This window comes from Pongo pygmaeus, chromosome 18 (assembly GCF_028885625.2).
Source record: "Pongo pygmaeus isolate AG05252 chromosome 18, NHGRI_mPonPyg2-v2.0_pri, whole genome shotgun sequence".
Classification (NCBI taxonomy): Eukaryota; Metazoa; Chordata; class Mammalia; order Primates; family Hominidae; genus Pongo; species Pongo pygmaeus.
Window position 1 is genome coordinate 67,454,986 of NC_072391.2, and position 7,515 is coordinate 67,462,500.

The following is a 7,515-nucleotide window of genomic DNA, read 5'->3' on the forward strand; positions in this document are numbered from 1 at the left end:
AGGACGGCTCTCTCAGGTTTCCTGCTCTGGTCCCTGTCTTTGTCTTCCGTATGCATACCCAGGGGGAGGCTCATGAAACTGAGGTTGAAACTGAGATTGTGAGTGAAACTTCCCCTGTGTCTGGGGCTTCTAGCTCTTCCAAATTGACATGCCAGCCCACACTTGCCCTTTAAGAATTCATTCAAATTTTGGCTGATTTTTTTCTTGCCTAGTTGAATGGTGACCACTTCTGTCTCCCCTGCTCTGCAAAAAGCTTTGTGTGCAATCTAACTTTGGAAAGCTTGTCCCTCTTTGGAATTCAGGTTAATTGGCTGTGTTATGACTTCAGCCCTCTGATGGGCTCAAGAATAGTTACAGTTTTGTAGATCATCTGACTCTTTTGTGGTTGTTAGAGTAGGAGCAATATTCTTTTTATGGCATTCATCATCCTAAGTAGCAATGGAACTCTGAGTTTTTTAGTTAATATGTGTGCACTAGTATTACCACGCTAATCAAAATGAAATCTTGGGATCAACTAGAAAGCACTAAAAAAAAACTTGGAGGAGAAACATAACCACTCTTTTCTCCTTAGTATCTGTAAAGTAGTTGAAATAGTTGAAACAGTATTAAGTGTTAACCTTGAACTTCCCTGAAGCTATTTCTGAATCCAGAGTCCTAATATCTTAAAATTCGAACCCACCCCTATCCCTCTTCCTTCCTCCCTCCTCTAAAGGAATCAAATGGAATGGAAGGATTGAGGCCGAATGTCTCCCACTGCAAATTGGGCAAAGGCTCTAGAAGCTGGGTAAGCATCGTAGAGACTGATGGGGGCTCTAGCAGCAACTACAGCAGCAGCTGTGTGTGTGGGAAGAGGCTATCTGGAATTAAGAAACAAAGCAAGAGAAAAGGAGGAGAGACTATTTAAAAAAAATAGTGCCTGCATCATTACAGATCAAAATCAGGCTACATCTTTATCGGGATCCTATTTTTGTGTATTTTCTAAAGTTTCACTTTTTAAATTATAAGCACTTTTTACTTATGTAATCAGTAGAAAAGCAATACACTTAAATAAATATGTAAGAACATAATGGAAAAATGTATTGGAAAATATAAAGTATTTCTGAATGTGTATAGATAAGTTAATTTTCCATGTTTCTTGTGAGATGTCTCTTTCTTCTTCTTTAAAGAATTCATTATACATTTGATACTGTTAAGAAGTATCCTACTGTATTCCAGAACTATTGTCGAGTTTTGTTCCTATGTGAATATATGTATAGACAAGATTTCACTGTATTTCTTCAAATCTAAGATGCACATTTTTTCACATTTTAATATCTCTGAAATTGGAATGTGTTTTAAATTGATCATATGTCATAGCTTAATTGGCATAGCTTTTTCTTTTTCTTGCTAAATAAAATAGTAGTATGTCTTAAAATGGATGGAATCTTTGATTTGAGGAAATACAGTATTACACAGGCTATTTCACAGATTAAGAACTAATAACCACGTGATTTTTTTTGTAAAAGGGGGTGGAGCTTTCTTGACCTTTCCTAGACTGATCCACCTACAAAGAATGATGCATGCCAGTGTTTGAGATGTTTACACATCCATATTTGGATTTTTAAAAGGAACTAAATTACACCAACTTTCAATTATAGCGTAAAATGTAATGCCTCTATTCCTATATATGTATAATACTTTTATTTTCCCCTCTGCTTTTCATTTTAGTTATAATCTCTTTAGAAAGTTGACCACTCTGTTTTTATTCCCTCTATAATTTCTCAGCAACTAAGTGCCTGTATTTGCTGCTTGTAAAAGGGTCACCCGATATTACATAAGCATAGAGGAATGGTGAGCATTAGGTCCTCTGGTTCTCCCCTTTCAGTAAAGGGGACACGTGTGTCTGGAGGACAAGACTTTGATGTCATCACCATGTAAATCGTGGCAAAATTCTACAACAGGAAGAACTCTTTAGCTACATTATAAATTAAAGTTTTGTTTATTCTTATGGTGTGGTAAATTATAATTTGTTGTCTTTGACCCATAGGAACCCAGCTGTCTTGGTTACAGCGTCTGGATATCAAAGGATGAAAAAGCTTTATTTCCCTCTCTGAAATGAAAGACTTGTAAAATAATGTTTAAAAAACCCATTCATAGCCACCAATAGCTTTAATTAATTAAAGGTAGAGGATCTTAGTTACACAAAATATATGCACAACTTTGACTTCAAAAACTGTCCTTGTGTCTTTAGTGGATTTGTTAATTGTCTTTGATGTTGGACCACCAATGTATACAGCTGGTAGGGTCAAATAATTTGGGAAAGTAAATATTCTTTCTCACTATCAACACAGAGTTCAGAGCTGTTCTCGGAGGAGCTGTCACCGACAGAGGAAAATACGGCCGCGCGAAGAAAACTCTTTCCTTCCATACATGGACTTAAAACATCTGATTCAGTAGCTTCTCTTAGACACAATCTCAGTCCTTCTCTTTCATGTATGCACTCTTTTCTCCAGTATTACACAAGTTCTTTGACCTCGAGGTTTTCTGAATAGACACATGGAGAAGAGCAATAAGAAAAAATTATGTAGAGCAAAATAAGCACATTCAAACCAGAATTTTAACACTTGTATTGAACAGGAACTGTATTAGTCTGTTCTTGTATAGCTACAAAGAAATACCTGAGGCTGGGTAATTTATAAAGAAAAGAGGTTTAATTGGCTCACAGTTCTGCAGGCTGTACAGCAAGCATGGTGCTGGCATCTGCTGGGCTTCTGGAGGGGCCCCCAGGAAACTTACAGCCATGTAAAAGCTACACACTTTTAAACAACCAGATCTCTCGAGAATGCACTCACTATCAGGAGGACTGTACCAAGGCGGATGGTGCTAAACCATTCATGAGAAACCCACCCCCATGTTCGAAACACCTCCTAATATGGTTTGGATTTGTGTGTCCGCCCAAATATCGTATGAAATTGTAGTTCCCAGTGTGGGAGGTGGGGCCTGGTGGGAGGTGATTGGATCATGGTGGTGGATTTCCACCTTGGTGCTGTTCTCATGATAGTGAGTGACTTCTGGTGAGATCTGGTTGTTTAAAAGTGTGTGGCACCACCCGCTCCCCGGCTCCCGCTCTTGCCACGTAAGAAGTGCTTGCTTCCCCTTTGCCTTCCACCATAATTGTAAGTTTCCTGAGCGCCCTGCCTTCCCACTCCCACCCCCCGAAGCAGATGCTGCCATGCTTCCTGTACAGTCTGTGGGACTGTCAGCCAATTAAATATTTTTTATTTATAAATCACCCAGTCTCAGGTATTTCTTTGTAGAAGTGCCAGAATGGCATAATACACCTTCCACAAGGCCCAACCTCCAACATTGGGGATTGCATTTCAGTATGAAATTTGAATGGAGACACACATCCAGGCTATATCAGGAGCCATAACTAGATCTCTCTTCAAACCAGTAGGTTTATTCTGGGGCTATCTTTATTTGAGGAGATTTTCTTATTCTTCAATGTGAACCGCATATATTGAATACAAAACAAAACAGAATTAATACCCATGATATTTTAACACATTGGATGAGAAGAAAGTTGAAAATGAGTTCTGCCATGTAAATATAATTTAAGTAAAATGCTTTTTGAAGGAGCAATGTGAATGACTAGACTTAGGAAGAAGCAAACGTTTGGGAAATTTTGGACTTAGGTCTGGTAAAGTGTAGTTTGATTCTTTTTTTTTTTTTTTGTAGTATGATTCTTGGCATTAGTGGAATAAAAAGAAATTCAAAAGAACCTCGTTAGAAATTTCTGGGTGTCAGTGAATCTGGTGAGCTAGCTTCGGGTTGAATGGAAGGGTGGAATTGTAAGGAAATGAGATATTTAGCAATCGTGTCGCAGGCTTTAGAGATAGAGAGTCTACCAAAAATTCATAGAAATGCTCAACCGGAAGATCTGCCTTTTCCCCTTATATTTAATAATTGCAAAGTGTAAATGTAATTTGCAGTGAATGTTTATATGTCATTAATGTTTTTTAGTTAAGAAATCAAAAATAAAAGGGAAATAAGGAAGAGCAGACTCATAAAATACTAGATGTGTATGAAATGCTCTTTGGAGTTGGCTTAAAGGAATCCAAAAGGACAACACATATCAAAACATGACACCAGAAGGGTGAAAAGTATTTAAAAGCCTAATCACTATAAATCATGCAATAGTTTCCATTTTTCTCAAATGTACAAGAATGTATTGAAAATAAATTACAAAGTTCTATGGCTTCAATGGAGTTTCATTCAGAGAAGGGGGAAAAGCCCTTTGTAAAATATGGAAACCATCTTGAGTTAAACAAATGCCAGAAAAAATTATAATTGTAAAAATAAGATGTCGACTATCGTTATTACAGTGGCTGTGTTGTTTCCAATAACAATTTGGCATTTTATTTAGTCTGTAACAATCTACAATTGAAATATAAAATAAAGATTTTTCTTTTATTTCCTTCTGAAGTTCTGTGCCAAGCTAAGCAGAACTGAATGAAACATCTGTGGGTGATTAAAACAAGCTTTCCTATGGGGTTCTGAATAGAAAGTAAACATGGATTTTATCCATAGTCAACGGCATTTACAAATATAAAGAGAGGAAGCTACTGAGTTTTTGAAGAATGAGCTGCTAGACAGGAAATAGAAGTATGGAATGGCAGATGGCGATAATTAGTTCCATACGGTAAAAGGCTTCCATTAAAAAAAAATGACAACGAGCTGCTCCGGTTGGGTGATGTTTTATTGAAGCAATCTTTGTGTCTTATTTCCTATCTTTGTCTTTTGAGAATAGTCTCATCTCCCAAAGCTAAACAAATATAACTCATGTACATGAGGGATTTTCTTTTTTGAGTCTACGTTGGCCCTCATGAGTGGAATGACCCTTCCTTAAGGGTCACCCAGACTGACGAAGCACCCTCCTGGATGCCCAGCCATCTCTTGTACCTGAGATCTTAAATTCTCCCATCTTTCCTGTTTAACTTTATTTTGGGTCAATCACAGTTTCCTAACTTCTTGAGAATATGTCATTGAGAATATGTCCAGACTGCCTGGATTTGAGTTCTGCCTCCCCAGCTTACTAGCTGTGAAAACTTGGGGAATCACCTAAACTTTCTATGCCTCAGTTTTCTCATCTGTACAATGGGGACAGTTATTAATATAATGCCTGCCTGAGTATATTACATCACCTAATAGTAGAATTGTTGTAAAGATGAAAATGAATGAATATATATAAAACATGTCTACCAGTGTTACCTGGGGAGTTATTAAAAATACACATTCTAGGGCCTCACTCTAGAGCTACTGAATCAAAATCTCTGCACTTTCTTGATCACATACTACTCGTCATAAAGAAAAGGTTTCTGATGTTTACTTTCCCTATGCTTGTTCGTGTATTTAGTAATCTACATATTGTTTTAATGTAGTTTATACATTTTATAACACACACAAGATAGACATTTAAAAAGGGTGAGAAAATAGCAAAGACATAGAATCAACCCAAATGCCCATCAATGATAGACTGGATAAAGAAAATGTGGTACATATACACCATGGAATACTATGCAGCCATAAAAAGGAATGAGATCATGTCCTTTGCAGGGACATGAATGAAGCTGGAAGCCATTATTCTCAGCAAACTAATGCAGGAACAGAAAACCAAACACTGCATGTTCTCACTTATAAGTGGAAGCGGAAAAATGAGAACACATAGACACAGGGAGGGAAACAACACACACTGGGGCCTGTTGGCAAAGGGTGAGGGGAGTGAGAGCATTAGGAAAAATAACTAATGCGTGCTGAGCTTAATACCTAGGTCATGGATTGACAGGTGCAGCAAACCACCATAGCACACATTTACCTATGTAACAAACCTGCACATCCTGCACATGTACCCTGGAACTTAAAAATAAAAAGAATGAGATAAAAAATAAGTATAGGCCAACATGGTGAGAGGATCACTTCAGCCCAGGAGTTCGAGACCAGCCTGGGCAACACAGTGAGACCCTGTCTCTACAAAAAATTAAAAAAGTAGCTGGTGTGGTTGTCTGGTGGTATGTGCCTTGGTCTCAGCTACCCAGGAGGCTGAGGTGAGATGATCGCTTTAGCCTGGGAGGCCGATGGTGCAGTGAGCCATAATTGCGCCACTGCATTACAGCCTGGGTGGCAGAGTGAGACCCTGTCTCAAAAAAATTAAAAAAGGAAAAAGCATAAAAAGTTTAGATGTCTTTTTCTTGTATCCTGGGGGCTAGCATTCAGAGGCCACTGGTTGAGAATGTGTTTTCTGAGTTGAACTAAACTGAAAGGAGGAGTTCTGAATTCCACTAGCCAAGACCTTCTGCGATGACAGCAACATAGTGCCAGCACTTTACTAACCAGTGTCTCCATTCCTCATGCACGTGCCAATGCCAAATGTGAAATTCTGTGCCCAGTGCCTTATGTTTTGCATTTCAGCAATCTTTTTGTTTACTTTTATCCCTTTGCTTTTTGTACTTTTTAATATTGCCTACCAACTCAGTATTTGCAGTTGTGACCTTGACGGTAGTCAAAGCTCTCTGTTCTTGGCCAGAAATATCTGTGGCTTTCAGAAAGATAAAGCAAACTTTGTGTATTTTGTTTTTTAAAATTTTTAATTTTTGAGGGTACATAGTAGGTGTATGTATTTATGAGGTACATGAGGTGTTTTGATGCAGGCATGCAATGTGAAATAAGCACATCATGGAGAATGGGGTAGCCATCCCCTCAAGCACTTATCTTTTGTGTTACAAACAATCCAATTATACTCTTTTAGTTATTTTTAAAATTTATTTTTATTTTATTTTATTTTTTTGAGACGGAGTCTCTCTCTGTCGCCCAGGCTGGAGTATAATGGCACAATCTTGGCTCACTGCAACCTCTGCCTCCCAGCTTCAAGCAATTCTCCTGCCTCCGCCTCCTCCCCAGGTGGTGGGGACTACAGGCACCCACCATCATGCTGGGCTAATTTTTGTATTTTTAGTAGAGGCAGGGTTTCACCATGTTCGCCAGGTTTGGTCTCGAACTCCTGACCTCAGGTGATCCGCCCGCCTTGGGCTCCCAAAGTGTTGAGATTACAGGCGTGAGCCACCACTCCCGGCCTCTTTTAGTTATTTTTAAAACTCTGTATTTTTAATTGTTGAGAAAGGTTTCCTTACTCCCACCTTATTTCCATTTTCTTCCCAATTGGCAGAGACTGTAGCAGCTTTCTTTGTTCTTGGTGGCTGGTGGCCCTGACTCAGGTATGCTACATGAGGGGGCACAGATGTTAAACTTCCTCTGTTCTCTCTTGTAGCCTTTCTCTAGCTTTATATTTTGCCATTACTTTCAATGGCAAAAATTTCAATTACTTTTGCACCAACCTAGTAATTACCCAGGGTGGTAACAGCTCTTAAGAACACACTCTGTCACCTTGAAATCAAGTGGGTGTTAGCTGAAAATTCAGGCAAGGTCTTAAAGATGTTGTTTCTTTCAGCTGTGAATAGTGAGGGAGAATTTGAATGTGAC

General features: G+C 38.6%; 1 long non-coding RNA gene across 1 annotated transcript; it reads right to left on the minus strand.

Moving 5' to 3' along the window:
• Window positions 1–2,133: 2,133 nt before the first annotated feature.
• On the minus strand, window positions 2,134–2,885 carry LOC129015796 (uncharacterized). Its single transcript, XR_010124341.1, has 2 exons — window positions 2,703–2,885; window positions 2,134–2,523 (listed from the first exon to the last, which is right to left on the minus strand). It is a non-coding gene; the product is annotated as an uncharacterized LOC129015796 (long non-coding RNA).
• Between the last annotated feature and the right edge of the window lie 4,630 nt (window positions 2,886–7,515).